Source organism: Poecilia reticulata, chromosome 2 (genome assembly GCF_904066995.2).
Source record: "Poecilia reticulata chromosome 2, P_reticulata-male-v2, whole genome shotgun sequence".
In the NCBI taxonomy this organism is placed as follows: domain Eukaryota; kingdom Metazoa; phylum Chordata; class Actinopteri; order Cyprinodontiformes; family Poeciliidae; genus Poecilia; species Poecilia reticulata.
This window is the reverse complement of record NC_088831.1, coordinates 9,015,906-9,032,906: the sequence shown is the minus strand read 5'-3', so window position 1 is coordinate 9,032,906 and position 17,001 is coordinate 9,015,906.

The following is a 17,001-nucleotide window of genomic DNA, read 5'->3' as shown; positions in this document are numbered from 1 at the left end:
AAGCCTTCTGTGTGGAATGAAGGGAGGGTGAAGTGGAGGAGGTTCGAAGAGTTCTGTGGTAACCTAAATAATTACACGCCCTGTTCTCCCAGAGTGATTAATTATATCTGCGGAAAGGGATTTCTTATTTTAGAGCCCTCCACAGACAAGTGCTGGTGGTGAAAAAGACAAGAAGAGGAAGGGAGACCAAAAAAAAGGCAAAATACAAGGAGGTCCCTTTTTTACCTTCCTTGACAGATTTGGGCTGTTTGTAAGACTTGCAAAGTAATATCTTTTTCTCTCTGGTCAGCTTGCAAGAGCAGCACTGAAAACATGATGGATTTAAAGAGGATCAGTGTTTTACAGTGGGTATAATTAGCTGCTTTTGAGGATCTTGACAGGATACTGGGGGAAAAAAATTATAGCCTTGCATATAGCATTTGGGAAGGATTAGTATTTCTCATGCCCATTAGGTCGCATAAATTCTTCATTTCCCTTATCTGTATGCTGCAGAGTAGCCTTCCCCAAAGGTTTTGCGAACATACATGCTGCCTTTTTCTGCCTGGAAGGGTATTCCCCTTTGGATGACTGCATGCGGTCCGATTTGCCACACTGGGGACCTGGATTTAAATTTGTTAGGATGCGGCTTAGCATAGACGTGAGATGCAGTGGGTCACACCGCGATGAGATGACTGGTGGAAATCTCATCAGGCTCCGACATCAATAGCCAATAGCATTGAAAAGCACATTTTAGGTTACAAGTATCATGAATAGCCAATACAATCAGTAGTGTTTAGAAGCTAAAGACACCACTGTTGTGCCAAAAATTGCTAAAATATCAGGAGGGGTTTGAAATGTCCAAATGATTGTGTGGTTTTAAATATTTTGCAGTGTCTTGCAAGGTGTTTAAAACGTTAATGATTTTGTCAATCCAACCACAAATTCATAGACAAAATTAGTATTCATGTTTATGTTTTTAGCAAACTATCTGAAGACATTTAAAACGATCGAGGCCTGTTCATCCACTTGAAAAAGGAGGATGAACTTGGAACTGATTAATTAGAAAAGCAGCCAAGAATACATTTTTAATGCATTGAACTTTAGCTTTGCGCCAACATTGCAAATGAGAGAAGGTAAGGCAAGTGAGTATAGGTGACAGATCAGTGGCACCAGGCATTTCGCCTCTACGAGCCAAAGCAAAGTGAGGGAAAATTTTGCACTATGTCGGCACAGCTTCACTAAGTGCTTTTGACCTTTCCATGGATGTAGGAGCTCTGACGACACAGTTCACCTGTTCATTAGGCAGTGACTGTCAGTGATTCTCTCATTTTCCCACCCTTCACAAATTAGTCCCATCAACCATTGCTTATGCCAAACGGTCTCCACGTTAAAAAACACTTTGGCTCAAACATGGCTTACTTGACTCTTCTCTGCAGTTAAGGGGCGAAAGGGCTGATCATGCTCTGTATGCAGCAAAACGATAGGCCGTTTTCTACTTTAGGGAATCAGAGAAATGGAAATTGCAAAGCTCTGTCCTTTTTGTTCAGCTAGGGCCGAAAGTAGATCTTCAACAGATATCTTCTTGACTCTGCGATAAATAATAAATTGATCATCTTTGAGTTGCTTCCTTCTCAATCTAATGCTTTTGCCTGCGAGCAAAACCTAATAATACTAAATAATGTCGTTTCAAAGAAGTTGTTCAAATGAGCGATAATTCGGACTCTTTGCCTTTTGTTCTCCGAGTAATTCAACTGAATCGAGAACTTTCAGCAGAGGCGAGATGGTTCTGCTACGTGTACCTTAAAAATAAACTCATTCAGCTACCATTTTACTTAGATCTCACTTGCAGAGTGGTGGGTTGTTTGGCGACTTCACCTGAAAACAACAACCCCTTGGCATGTTGTGTAGGATAATTGTTTGCCACTTACTTCTCACTCAGTCCACACTTTCAAACAAATGAAAAGTGCTTTTAATTATCTTCTTCTATTGGCCATGGCCAAGAAAGCTCCATCTGCCTTTTTTTCCACCGCAAGAATAAGGGTATGTGATGATCCAAAGTTGAATTAGAGCTTGCAACGCAAACTGCCAAGAATCTCAGGGCCTTACTTGGAAAAAGCTCTCAGGTTTAAGTTGTCCACTGGCGAAATGAGGGAAAGCAAGACGTTGCGAGTGCTTCCAATGCCTTAGAGAAACAGAAAATGTACAATGCCAACTTTTAACATGCTTTTTTCTTGGAAATGAATACACTCAGTAGCCGCTTTATTGGATACACCTGTGCTGTTAATGCAAATATTGAGCCAGCAAAATCCACATCAACTCTGTTCCTTTTTAAACATAGGAGCACTCAGAACAGCTTAAGCCCATAATGGAGCTATCAGTAAATTGCTAATAACAGATAACGTTTTATTCTTCACCGCTTGTTTATTGATCTATTTTAATTGCTATTAAATAGCTTGTCAGTTGCACAGCTAACATATGTTTGTATTCCCATCCTTGGACTGTAATGAAGTTGTGTACAAGCTCTGGGAGATAAATGTGGCTTGGTTTGTTATGAATTTGACAAACATGAGTGTTATTAGATGTTTTTAGTCATTGTTACATTTACAGGGATTGCAATGCCTCGACAATATGCAGAAGCAGAGAGAAATCATTTTATCACCAGTTAAAGTTTACAGTATCCAACAATAACAAATGAAAATACTAAACTACTAACACTACAAAAAATAAATAAGAAGATATTGATGGCAATAATTTTGATTACATTTATACTGAAGATAAAATTATGTTTTTGATCAATTTGAAGCTAATATTCATTAGAAAAACTGCTCACTTTGTTACATATTGTCCCTACTATGTAGCCATAGTATTTACAGTGCTGTTGCCGTTTAGCATTTAGATTAAACAACGTTTCTTAAGAATCATTATTTTACTGTAAATGCTATGTTAGATATTTTTGAAAATAAAATTTTCTGAAAACGTTTTCCATTATACTTCTATGTCCTGATGATAAATCCTGGATTAATATATTGCCAAATAGTCAATATTAAAAGCTATTGAGTAAATGAATGAAATTGGGATCTTCCCTTAGTTTGCTGTTTCAGAAATACCAGGGCATAACGGTCTTTCTGGAATCTATTTTGTCATGAAAAAACCAAATAGATTCTTTGAAAATATGGAGGCTATTATTTATTTTAATATAGGTGCTTTGGTGCTCAGACTGGATTCTCAACTGCTGGAAGTGATAAACAATTTACCTAGAATGAAAGTGTAGGCAGAATTACATTAGACAGTCTCAAAGACATTCTCAATCCCTTTTTAAAACAAAAGGTGATGGAGTTCAAGCAAAAACGAAAAGGATTGAGATGGAATGTGGAAAGAAGACAGACATAAAGGAGGCTTAAGGCTTGGCTATAGGGCACTTAACAGATAACGCCTGATATGTACCTTTCATTGAAATTAAGCTTAAACAGCCAGGAGTTTAGAAGAACAGCTTCACTAGATGGATTTTAAAGAACTATTAAGATGCTTGGATCTTTTAAGGGTTTTGGGCTAAACTGCAAAATTCAACTGAACGCTCTGATTTAAATGTTTTTAAATAATATTGCTCTTTTTAGGCACAGATTAGTAATTTTTATGAATAAAGCCAGAGTTTTACAAAATCAATGTATTGAGAGAACACAACAACAAAATTCGCTGCGCAATATGGACAAAATGATTAAATTCAAAACATAATATTGTCAATATCGTTATCTATACATGAATTTGTAATTTTAAGGCAAAGTCAAAACAGAAAAGAAAAATTTGACTAATCACTAAATCTATCAGTTTTAAAGGGCTTCCTGCACAGCTAACTACAGTAAGCTGATATTACATGGTGTACTAGAAGGACTGCCTGCTCTTAAATATGTCTTTCTGAAGCAAAGTTATAAGATTGTTCTTTCAGCCTGCTGTCAGGAAGCACAGAGCAACACATGTGGGAAGACAACAGCTTTGTCTTTTTGTGATAATGTGAAATATTGTATACATGAGCTAATTATAATGGTGTTTGAAAAGGAAAGACATCTGAGCACCTGCTGAGACGAGTCCAACAGAATTTTTTATTTTACTTTTACAAAAACAAGCTTAGAAAATGTGCCTACTTGTCTGCTGCAAGGCAGAATGGTCACTAATCTCAAAGCTTCAAGGTTTTTTGTCCTCTAAGGAGCTTGTATGTTCTTATTGTGCATGCATATTGATGCGCAAAGCCTTTATGTGAAAACGGTTAACTAAGTTTAACATCTTGACCAGAACTTTGGGCCATTGCCTCAAAGAAAAACTCTTTAGGCATCTTTGCCATCACTCTGGCCTCTTGTTCCTTAAAGAATCTGGAAAGGATTTCTGTCAGGATGCTTGAAGGGTCACTAAAAAAATGATGAAGCCATCTTGTGTTATGCATCATCTCTATATATGGCCCAAGGATGCCCAAAGCCATGCCGCTATGGATAGTGCTTTGAGGTTTCTAGTGAAATCGAACTGCAGCCGAGTACGATCAATCTAAGGAAAAGAAATGCTTCTATATTCACAAAGTAAGAGCACTCTGAAAACAAGTACAAAATAAAACATTGTAATATTGTATCACATCCCACTTAAAATCCAGATCCCATCACAAACATATTTGTTGAAAAATGCATGGATTTACTAAAAAACCAATATCAACATAAATATGCATCCAGAAATTAGTCATCGTTCTTCAGTTTTTCCAGATTTTATGTTACAGTAATATTATAAATTGTATTAAATGAATCTAATTTCTCAAAATTCTTCAACAAAATACCCAAGTGAGGGAATGTGGAAAAATGTTTGAGCAAGCTGACCCAGAGCAAGCAGTGAAGATACTTGAAAAGGGTGTTTCATATTATTCAAAGTTTTTTTCTTTGAGTCAGAAAGAAACTCAAACTAACCTTTAGTTTTGTGCTTGATCACAGTTTACAAGGCAAGGAAAAACAATTTCAGTCAATCTTTTTTCTTCTCCCCTTCACAAAACTGGTGCCAGCTTTTCAGTGACTGCCTCTTACAGGAGGCGACTCGAAACTGCTAACCGTTATTGCCATGCGAGTGGTAAGATAAGATGTTTTGTGAGAACCACCTCCAAATGGCAGGGATACACGCGCGCACGTCTGCTCATCCACACTCCGAAGCTTTGTGATGCAACACCTCGAACTGAGTCACACATGCAAGCGTAGTGTGAACCAGACCCCAGAGAGCGTAGGGAGATAAAACACAGAATTTAAATTATTCAATTCAGACAGGGCTGGCTTTTTTTTTTTTTCTTTTTTGGCAGAACTAAAATAGGATATCTGAATTTGAAAAGAACTCCCTTTCATTTTGTCCGTCTCCTCCTTTGCTGATATGACTGTATGAAATCTGCCAGCAACTCCTGGAACAAAAAACGAAGCTGTAGAGGCTTCATTCATTTCTTTTTGGACCTATTTAAGTATTCAAAGTGAATTTTCCCATGATTAAAAAAAGAAAAGAAAAAAAGAAGCTGGCCTCAAGACGCAGTTGCCTTCAGTTTGTTAATAATTTCCCACTGCTGACAAAAAAAAGTGTACTCTAAAAAGAAAAATTCTCCTTTCCTTAGAGAAAAAAAAATCTTTTTATTTGCCGGTTGCCTTTGAATCCTCCACGAAGGCCGCAACCGCCAAAGAAACACTTTTAATTCATCAGCGGGGGGAGACATTGAAGGCTGTTCTGGATCATTGGACAGACAGCGTCTGAAGCCTGAAAGACAGGGAGAGGGAGCGAGGTGCGAAAGGCGGAGAAGGAGGAGTGACTTGGTAATTTAAAAAGTCTCCCACACAGAACGAGTGAATGACTTTGCAAACAGTAGAGTAGAAAGGCCTCCGTCGTTTAATTATAGAATAATTGTGAAGTCCATAACGACGGAGACCTGCGAGCTGGGAGACGAGGGAAGAGGGACAGCTCTGTGAAAATGTAATTAGCTGAATATCATTTCTCTTTACTCTCGGCCACTGTCCAATGTCGGGGGTGGAGGAAGACAAACACAGAAGAGCTCTTTTAGAGATAAAACTGAACGCACTGCCACAGTTTAGATCTTCAGTGACTTGGATCAATATGCAATTACCTATGAAGGAAGGAGCACCTTCTCCACTCTCTGCTTCTTCTTTCCCATGAAGGGAAACAGCCATAGTGTTCGACGTGCCCAAACCAGGCAACAGATGTGTCTCTTCCGTCTTCCGTTTCAATTACCAATTCAAAACGGCAACGGAACGACTCATTTGGCTTTCCTTCTGGTTGATGGTTTCTTCTCACTGTGGTAACTCAAGTGGATAACAGCGTTGCCGGTAAGGAGAGGTTGAAGTATGAAGCTTGTGAATGCGGGTTGAATGGTGGATCCGGGGTCATCAAATGCTGCTCAAGCTTTTGGAATGGATAGAGCTGGAGACGAAGGGGCGTGAACCCGCCCCACCTTTTGGAAAGACCGGCGGCGCCCTCCGCAGCATCACTTATCCTGGGACTCGAAGCAACGGATCCAATTTGTGTGTCGGAACCGTTATTGCAATGATGACGTTACTGCAATGAGAAAGCATCCTTCACACTTGTTCACGCTCCTGGTGAAGATGGTGTAGTCTTAAAAATACAGTTTTTTTTTTAAACAGAGTACATTTATTCAGTGTAGGCCTAGTTCAATTCTGCTGCTCTCACACCAAGATTTGAGAAGATTTAGGACGGAAGTTGCTTTTATGTCTGCTTAACTAGTTCTGTGTTTTGAATCAGTATCCTGCTGAAACATGAAGGGATGACCCTATAATTTACTTATTTTTTTCTAGCTACTACATCTTTAGTTTATAACTTTTTACAGCCTGGATGTATTAATAATTATATACAAAGGTCAGAAAGAGGGTAAATTAGGTTAATATTGTTTGTCACAACATAGTCATGGTACAGTAGAGGCCCAAAATTTGCAGGACTAAGGCACCAAGTCGCTGATACCATACCATACCATACCAACTTTATTTATAAAGCACTTTAAAACAACCACAGCTGATACAAAGTGCTGTACATTAAAACACAACATAATAAAAAATAAAAATAAAAACTCTTACAGTTTAAAAACAAAAACATACACTCTAAAACTAGATCCCGCAGGAGTTAAAAGCCAAGTAAAATAAATGGGTTTTAAGACGAACTTTAAAAGTGGACAGTGAAGGGGCCTCTCTGACCTGCAAAGGCAAGTCATTCCATAACTTAGGACCTATGACAGAGAAAGCCCTGATCCCAAATGTGACGCACAGATGATTGTATATTTCCCCTGCTTGGCCTATAAAACCTATTTTGTGAAACATCAAATAGTCAAACCAGTTGCACATGTTGGAACATCATGACAGCCCCATCCTCAGCCTAGCTTCCAGATTAAGCAGCTGCTCAGACCTGATTGTGTCCTCTCAATAGGCACCGAATGACACATAGTTCTTCTAAAGCCGCTCCAAGGCGACGCTCTCCCGAGTGGGTAAACACTACACTGCATTTTACCAGCTCGTGTCATTGTTCTCAGAAAGGATGGAGCAAGATATAAATGTGAAGAGAATCAACAGATTTGATTAAGCGTAGGATTTTTGAGAGATGTAAACTGAATAATGAAAAATATTTTAATCTAACCCTGGATGGAGTTAAAAAAAAGTCGTTGGATCATAAAATTTTTTAAAAGTTGGATCGTGTAAACTCATTTGTGTTTAGTGAGTCAAGCGACATGCTAATGTGCCAAAGTTACACCTCACCCTGAACTACCTATTCCTTGTCTTTTCGGTCTTTAATGCCATCTGCTGATTTGCTCAGATTGGGCTTTAGAGTTTTCAACCGCAGTGTTTTTAAGACTCCATCCCTCCGTTTATCTAAACAATACAGAAGAATCTCATCAAATTTGAATAAGTAAATATTAAAAAAAAGTAAATGCAACGTTTGTGAGTTCATGTCATCCATCGTCTTTCATCGTTAAACCTACAAACTCAACACCAAAACACTCATCTAGCAATAACAGCTCATAAATGACATTCCTTGCTCAAAGCCTTTTCCGATGTGGAACTCATTCCAGCAATTTCAGGAAGAAGAACTGTACATAAACTAAAACGCATCAGAAATTATGTCAACAGGATATAACATGTGACAACCTCACTTAAGTCAACAACTGCTGGTTGTTGGCAAGGATATTTAAAAACTGGGGGCAAAAAGGCACAGGCAGTCATAACCTAAGGAAGCAACATTCACACCCATTGTGGTTTCTTGGATTTTGCTTCATTCCTGCTTTTGTGAAATAATATAAAGCACGTGGAACTCTGCTTTCTCTTCTCAACTCCAGTGACTTTTAATGAAAAGCTTCCCTCAGTGGCACATCTCTATCAAACAAATTGCCTCCAGTCCCACCGCTACAAATAGTGCCCCCAACTTTCAGTTCAAACACGCACACTCGCTTTGTTTCCCCCGTTACATGTCGAATGGCACGCCATTCAAACGCTCCAAGTGAGCCGCAGCCTCCCTTCAGATCCTCTTTTAAATTACCGACTTCCAAAGCTCTCCATTTTTAGGATGCAGAGGTATGAAAATGAAGAGAACTGCGGATTGTGCACGGAGAGCGGTGGTGGCGACCTTACATTCAACATCAGTATGACTCACTGAAAAAAAAAAAATAATAATTCTGGCGTCAATGTTATGTTTTAAGAACAGAAGTCTAAATATAAATCCTTGAATGCTGAGGTATTTCAGGGGAATCGCTGCTGTATATATTTTGACAGCGTCGTATCAATTATTCATTATATGTGTCATAAAATAACACAAAAAGTAAAACATTTGGATAAATAAAGTTACCAAATTTCAGAATGCACTTTAGAACACAACCAGTGGGGATTTTATGACAGTAAAAACTACAAAGATAGACGAATTTAGTCACCGAAAGCAGAATAAATCAGTTTCTCACTCATTTTCAGCTACCAGCTCAATCCTGTTTGAAGCTGCAGGGGAGCTGGACTGTATCCCAGCAGTCAATGGGTACACTGTTGACTGCTGGTCAGGTACACCTGTCCAGTCCATCACACAGCCAACGCAAACACACAAGCCATGTAGCAGCACATGCACACAGCCATGCCTTAGGGCAACGTAAAGTAACAAGGTAAATGCATGGGAGAAAACTGGAGCATCAGGTAGAAACCCACGCATGCATAAGAGGAACATGGCAACGCAGAAATGTCATGACGGTTGTTAAGGACCTAAATGTGCTCAAACTAAAATGCATTGGGTGAAATGAAAAAAAAAAAAAGACAAAAAACTACTAGTGTGATTATAAAAAAAATTGATTGAGTTAATTAGAGACTAGTCAAACTCATTTTACTCAAAAACTAACTTTTTATTTATTTTTTGCTGCTTCATTATTGAATAGAAAGACTTGTGAACTTAAATATTGTTTTTAATGAATTATTTAGGTTATTCAACCCATATGCTTGTAGAAAACATGTTTTGTTTGCTACATTTGCATTTAGTGCTTGAATATATTCCGTGACAGACCAACTCGTTTGTCCACAATTTGCACACAACATTGGTCTTTTCCAACTTCCTATCACATTGTATGTTGAGGCAAAAATTAACCCTCAGAGGGCAAAGAGAAGTGTTTGTATCGTCCACAGCTGGTTGCAGATGTAACTTGTGCGTCAGATTTACAGGTGTACCGGAAACACATGAAAATAAAGGTTCTGGCCAGAGATTTTTTTTTATGTAATCTATGCATATAATGAATCAAATGTTTATGGATTATTGAGTAAATGCGGATCAAATATTCATAAGGATTTTTTTTTTTAAAGAGGGAAGCAGTTGCTTCTGAAGCAATAGGAAAGCTTCATAACCTTTTTTTTTTTTTTTTTAGTAGTTCAACAGCTGCAATAAGAAGCACATGTACTGCTTAGAGCATAACTGATGAAGCAGTTACTAAGAAACACAGCAAGAACTGTAAACGAGTCACGGTAGGCCTAACTTGGTGAGATTTATTTTTCTAGGCCATGGAAGTCTTCTGTTTGTTGAACTCTCCATCTAGGCCACAGAGTCTACTGGGGGCTAGACAAAATCCTGAGTCCAGACGGACTGACACATACACATATTGGGTCCAGTATGAAGCAAGTCGCTCCATCAGTGCACCTCAGGGGGACAAGCTTTAGCCACCAGCCCCCAAATCCACTGACTGATCCAGTGCCCGGACTGTCAGGGCCTGCCTGGCCGCCATGCAATCTTTTAACCTTCGCTGGCTGCTGCGAAGCCTCCGGTACTTCATGCTGCGTCTGTAAAAAGCCCGTTCAAGGAAGACTAGGAAAACAAAGAAAAGGAGGAGGAGGTATATCACAAAAACTAAACCTTTACCGTGGCAGGAGAGATTCAGGCAGGCTGAGTGACAGAGACGGAGTTTGATGGAATATCAAGCGGTTTATTCATCAAAGTGCTGAGAGCGTCTTCAGACTGACAAAAAGGAAACGGGTTTTGTTGTTCAAGTCTAAATGTTACACTTCGTATTGTAGTGAAAGCTTCCTGTAAAGAAAGACATCTTTTGACTTAAAGCAAAGCTTGATTTTTATTTATTTTTTTAATGTTCAACTGCTTTTACAGTTTGAAATTAGAGCAAGAAATAATTGTTTTGCTGCAGATATACAGCGTAGATTAAAAAAAAAACTTTTTTATTCAAACTTGCTTGGAGTTCCAAAATGTGGATTAACAGTTTCACCGAGTTTAAATGCTCATAGGTTAAATTATCCCATAATGATATGTAAAATTATTAATCTATTAGTTTGGAAACAACACAATTATTTCACTTGGAGAACAGTGACGTGCTCTGAAACAGAAATATTCATCTACTTGAGAAATATCTGGAAAGATGTGAAAGTTCAGAATAGTAGACTGAGATTTAGCAATTTTATATTTAATGTAGGACTGAGATTTTTTACATGTTAATTTTGATTAATTACATAGACTAACTTGATAAAAATATCAAAGCAATTATTTGATTTTTTTTAATATATTTTTTTTTTTACATACAAACGTCCCAAATCGGAACCTTTGTATTGTGTTTCTAGTACACCCGTAAATGAGACGCACAAACAACTTCTGCAAAAAGAAAAACACCACTTCTCTTGGGCAGGGAGGTTCATTTTTCCTTCTAAAAACAAGCTGATGGGATGTTGGACAAGACAATTGTTTTGTCCAAGCTGTACAGAGAGGAGATGGCCCATCAGCGAAGCTACTCAAGCCTAAAATACGATCTCAGTGCCACAGATGTGGCAGCATGTATCGACATCCCGAACGCTAATGTCAGAACCTACGCTCCGCACTTCTTTTTCAAAGACGTTACATGAATGATCAAGGGTTCTTGAGACACTCGGATGCTGAATGGGTAACAGCACTTTGCATCAATCTGATTGTTGAATAACCTAAACAACAGATCCAATATAACTAATATTTTGTTGTGGAGTTGATTTATTCAATAATTTGGCAGCATAAAAAGGTTTGAATCGAGGCATCTTACATTTAAAAACGCTTTAGAGTGCTGCACGCTAACCAAAGGAAGGCTTCCTTCTTGTGACTTGATTGAGAGGATCTCATTGAGTTAATGATGTGTTGATGGTGCGCCGCTTTTTTTGGCAGGTTAATTGAAGGCATTTTCCTGGTTGGAAGAAGATTAATATAACAAGATGCCTCTCACTCCGTGGGTTTTATTTAGTTATTTAGCGAGCATGTGCTCCACCTGCCAAAGAGGTTATGAGGTTGATAGCGTTTGTTTGTTTGTTTGTTTGTTTGCCTGATTGTGAGCGGAATTGCTCAAAAGGTTACGAACTGATTTGCATTTAATTTTCCCAAAGGGTGGCACAGCCCGATGCAAAATTCATTAACCGGTTGGCTCCTCACAAGCCAGGATTTTTCTTTTTTTTTTTTTTTATGAATTCACTCCTCATTCCAACATCTTTTTACTAAATGCAATTATTTTATTTTTTATGAAAAAGAAAGTCTGACCCTTTCTTAAAAAAAAACAAACAAAAAAAAAAGAACAAAGCATTAGCCTACTTTGTTAAATCACAATTTCACTGTAATTTACCATTTTTGGAAAGCATTTTTGTACAGCACTGAAGAAAGGTCGATGCCCGGCCTATATGATCAGGAAGTCACTTTAACAGAAGCTGCCGACATAAAGTAAAATAAAAGTTATCAAAACTCAACACACCATGCCTTGAACTAAAGAAATTAAATCCTTCTGGAAAGGGTTACAAACCCATTTCTAAGGCAAACCGACTCCACCCATAATCCACAAATTGTAAAACACGAAATGTAGTGAACCTTTCCAGCCAGTTCATAAATGAATAATCAGAAAAAGACTAAGAGAAAAGGCATCCATTGACCAAAATTAACATTTACAAAATAAATTTAAGACCATAAGAAAAACTGTCCTGCTGACAGGTGAAACTAAACAGGAACATTTTTGAACCTCTGCTTCCCATTATGTACGGGGTAAACTAACAGCAATCACAAAAACATCACACCTAAATTTGAACATGGTGGTCGCCATCCATATTTGGATCCATATTTGTAAGACAAATATGGATGGCGAGTTTTAACCACGAATTCTGTGCTCCGTCAGAAAGTCATACAGGAGATTCTCCACACTTGAACACTTGCTCCAAAATATATTAAAAACTTCTGAATGGCTTAAAAAGGAAAAGAAAAAAGTTATTGACGGGGTCCTAAAAAGGTCAGACATTAAACATGACTTTAAATAAGCCATTCATGATCAAACAACCCCCCAAAACAGCTGAAAGGGGTGATGAATGCATACATACATGTCTTAATAGAATTAGTTTTGTTTTAGAAAATAAAATTAAAAAACTGAAAAAAATATAAGACCGAATTTTTGTTTCCTATTTCTACTTTATGTGTTCCATGAAACCCTAAGAAAACACATTAAAACGTGTGGAAAAACTCCTAGTTGAATAAACCCCAAAAACAAGCTGTTAATAATAGAAAGGTCAGCAGTAGTTATACTTTGTTGCATCTTTTTCACTCCAGTGACTGTAGAATTTAATCGCACTTATAGCCTTGAAACTGCTTCAGCTGATGTCACATACTGGGTTTGTTTCTCAGATCGGAAATTATTTGCACAATCGCTTTTAAAACTAAAAACAGTCTGTTGTTTAGTTTTCTGCTCAGTTGACGCAAGTGAACCACCGAGTGAGTGTATTTACTTAGTCTTAAGTAAAGAAAACACACTAATCAGTTCTCCTAGAAACAAGTCAAAAGTCTCGAACAAAACAAATAAGAGACAAAACTTCAGTATTAACCCAACGGAATATTAGCTGAACCAACACGGAACACACTTCACGCTTCAGTGCGGACTCGTTATGACAGGTAATAACATCACGCTTTACTTACCATAAAAACTCGGTTGGTTAAGCGAGTCAAAAATTCATCCACATGCTCTTTAAAAGTTGTAATTGTTGCATGTTTGTTTGTGATGCTTTAGAAAAACAAATAAGAGCCTCAAAAATGGTTCTTAGACATTTTTTTTCTTCCTCTGGCAGCCTGGGAAGCAGTGGGCAACTAGTGTGCTCTACCGCCTCCTACAGGACTGGAGTAACACAGTCAATAAACGGTTAAAAAATAAAACTAATAGATTTTATTGCATATACTATATGTTAGAGTAAAGTTTTTATCGAGTCATTTTAATTTTTCTGGGTTTTTTTTTATACTTTATCTGTTACAATCCAAGTGCTACTGATTCTGCTTGGCTGCCGTACGAATATAGCCAAGTTTGACATTACACTGTTTGACAAACTGGCCATTTCAATGTGTTTACCAACAAACTAAATTTTTAAAGGTGCCTTCAATTATCACTGATATCCCAATATTTTTTGCCATAATTTCAAAGCATCACGTTCCTTAATCAGAGTCCGAATTTCTGCTTTGAAAAATAGATTTTTTTAACAATACTGTTGAAGGTTATCATGAGAAACTTGTGATAAACAATATTCTGCTTTGGGTGAACAGCGAACAGATTCCCGATAACGAGAAGTCTATGCACCTTGTAGGGAAACAAAACTGTTTCCAACTCAACAAAAAAGGTTATATTGAGGAAGTTGCTTTTGGCCAATGTCTGCTGTTTGGCATTGAAACAAGTTAGTTGTATTTTCTTAATGACTTAACCACCTTATTTATATAAGATGATTGGTGAATATATATATATATATATATATATATATAAATTTACCTTCTAAAACATTTTATGCTCCATTAAATAAATGTGAATCAATGCATGTTATTTAAATAACTAGCTAAGGAAGTGAAATTAGTTAGTCACTAGTTAGTTAGTTACTGAAGAGAATCTATTTCTGACAGGCTTGTTAGTTCCCTAATCAAAAATGGAGTACGGCACAACATTCATAAAGACATATCCTTTTAAGCTCCCCCATCACAGAAAAGAAATCATCTGAATACTTAACTTCACATTTCAAAATGACTGACAGCCAACCTGCAGAGAGGTTTGACCTAACACCCATCCGTCAGCTCTCTCTGAAAGAACAGCAGCATGCAATTAGTGGTTGAGTGTTTGTGCTGCGTTTGCTTGAGTAAATCCAAGACATTACACCGATCCCCGTTTTCACCCTTTGAGAGTGCCGAGCAGACTACAGCCAAGCAGTCAGTTAGTTGAACTCACAGAAGGTTATTTTATTACCAGTGCATCCAACTCTTGAGTGCACCATAACCTTAAAAGCCTTTCGCGCTTGCTGACTACAGTTAAATGAACGGGCTCGACTCGGTTATGGTTCACCGCTTTCGTTCCCCCCCCGCGAGGGGAGCTAATAAGTCAATCTGATCCACTCGCAGATACGCTGAGGATGCACTTATCGCATTGTCAGCAGCTCATTTCATTAAGGCTCCTAGTTAAGTTTGCGTGTTACACGTTCGACACTTTTAAATTACCCAAGTCCCACTTGGCTTGGGCCAAGGCATGGGGGTGGAGGGGGGGAAAACAGAGGGAAAGGCTCCCTGTGAACCCCCCCCCCCCCCCGAACTGCTTTGACCATCAATCATGGCTGTCATAGCAGCTGGGCTCCTGTTCTACAGTGGGAGCTCACAGCAGAGCTCTACATCATCTGGAACTGTGATGGAGGCGCAGGCTTCAGCTCCACGTGGTTTGATTAGAGGCTGTGCTTTCATGAGAAAAAGCAAACATGACGGATATCAGCCTTCGTGATGAGGCTGGTGCGGAGAGTTTTGCGTGGAGTCGCCAAAGTAATTTTTAAAAGAAAGGAAATCTGATTTTTGTAGCAGTAAAGCGTTTAATCACACTGGGTTGGAAAATAAAAATAACATTTTTTGGAAGTTGTCTGTGAAGGCCTATTTTGCACGGTTGATTCCCAAAAATGATATCTATTTTTTTGTTTTCAATCAGGTCAGGTTTTTTACTCTAATTTGATTTTGAGAAATCCCATCTTCTGACTGCATTTTTGTGACAGTGTCAGTTTATTTCCGTTAATATTTCTCATTGAAATATGTTTTAGGAGAAAACAAAAATTGTTTCCTAACGTTTGAAAAGGCTGTTGCACCATGTTATCAGTCATCTTCATCTCTCCCTTTCTGTAAAAATTAGGCTTTCTAATATAATTTACGGCCAAAAACTGTTTTAGCAATTAAGAAATAATCCACCAATTTTGCCTCTATTGTTATTTCATGTGAATTCTACCTTTTTGTATTTGTTATTATCTTTTGTACAATTATGCTTGTGTAATCATATCAGCGTGCAGTGAGGCTGCTTTTAATAATAATAAAACAAAACAACAACAAAAAAAACAAGGCTCCTTTCGTTTCAGTTAATAAGTGTTTGTATATGTTAAATACAATATTCAAATGGAGATAAAGCTAATGGGCTTCTGCTGTATCTTTTATGACATATATATTAAACGCGACACTGCATGAACGGACTTATTTAGTGGCGTGATTGGTGAAGTGACACCGGCGTCGAGCAACAAAACACTTTCACTTTTCCGTCCTATCCATCCTTGCTTGTCTCATTAGCCTTCATTCCATTACGGGGGCCAAAAACTACATCCAGGCTTGTTTATGTAAAGCAATTTCTGCGCCGCATCTTGTTATCAGCAGAGGAGATGTGCCAGTTGGATTGCTCTGTCAAACCCGAAATTGTTTTTTAATTCCCCGATTATCAGCATTTTGAATGGATTCTGGCCTCCAAGACCTGTTCGAGACCTACTGGGTTAGGACGGAAATTGCTCACGGCATCAATTGGCCTTGAGACAGGCGAGTCAGACGAAACCTCACAAGTTAATCACAGCACATTGCACGTCAGACTCTCGGCTGACAAAAGGGATTCATGAGCCGTTGATACAGACAGACGGAATGTTTAAAGAAGCGGTTGAGAGCTTTTCTTTAACTTGCAAATGTATTTGTATTTACACAAAAGAGCAACACAAAGAGGTGAAGTGGGAGATAAAGGTTACAGGTTTTGTAAGTTTTTAATAAATACAAATCTGGAAGGTGTGGCATGTGGAGAAAACCGACTTCAAAAATGCAAAAAATACTTGAAAATGGCAGGAAAATGACCCTGCAGATACAATGGAAGAGTATCCAAGCTGAAATGACCTAGTCAAAGTTCAGACCTGATTACATTTCAAAATCTCTGGCAAGATCAAAGAAGGGCTTTTCACAAATGCTTTTTCCACTACTTCTGACTGAGTTTGACTTATTTGCTTAGAAGAATGGAAAAAAAAATATTGGTTGTAGATGTGCAAAGGTGATAAAGGCGTAGTTCAAAAAAACATTCAGCTCTCAATACACCAGTGGTTATGCAGATTTGGGCTCAGAGGAGATGGATATGAATACATCCTACACTTCTCCAATTCTTTTCTTGAAAAAAATTAAAACCGTATTTTAACATACTATGTACTACATGTTGGTCCTTCAAATCAAATTCCAATAGACTACACTCTA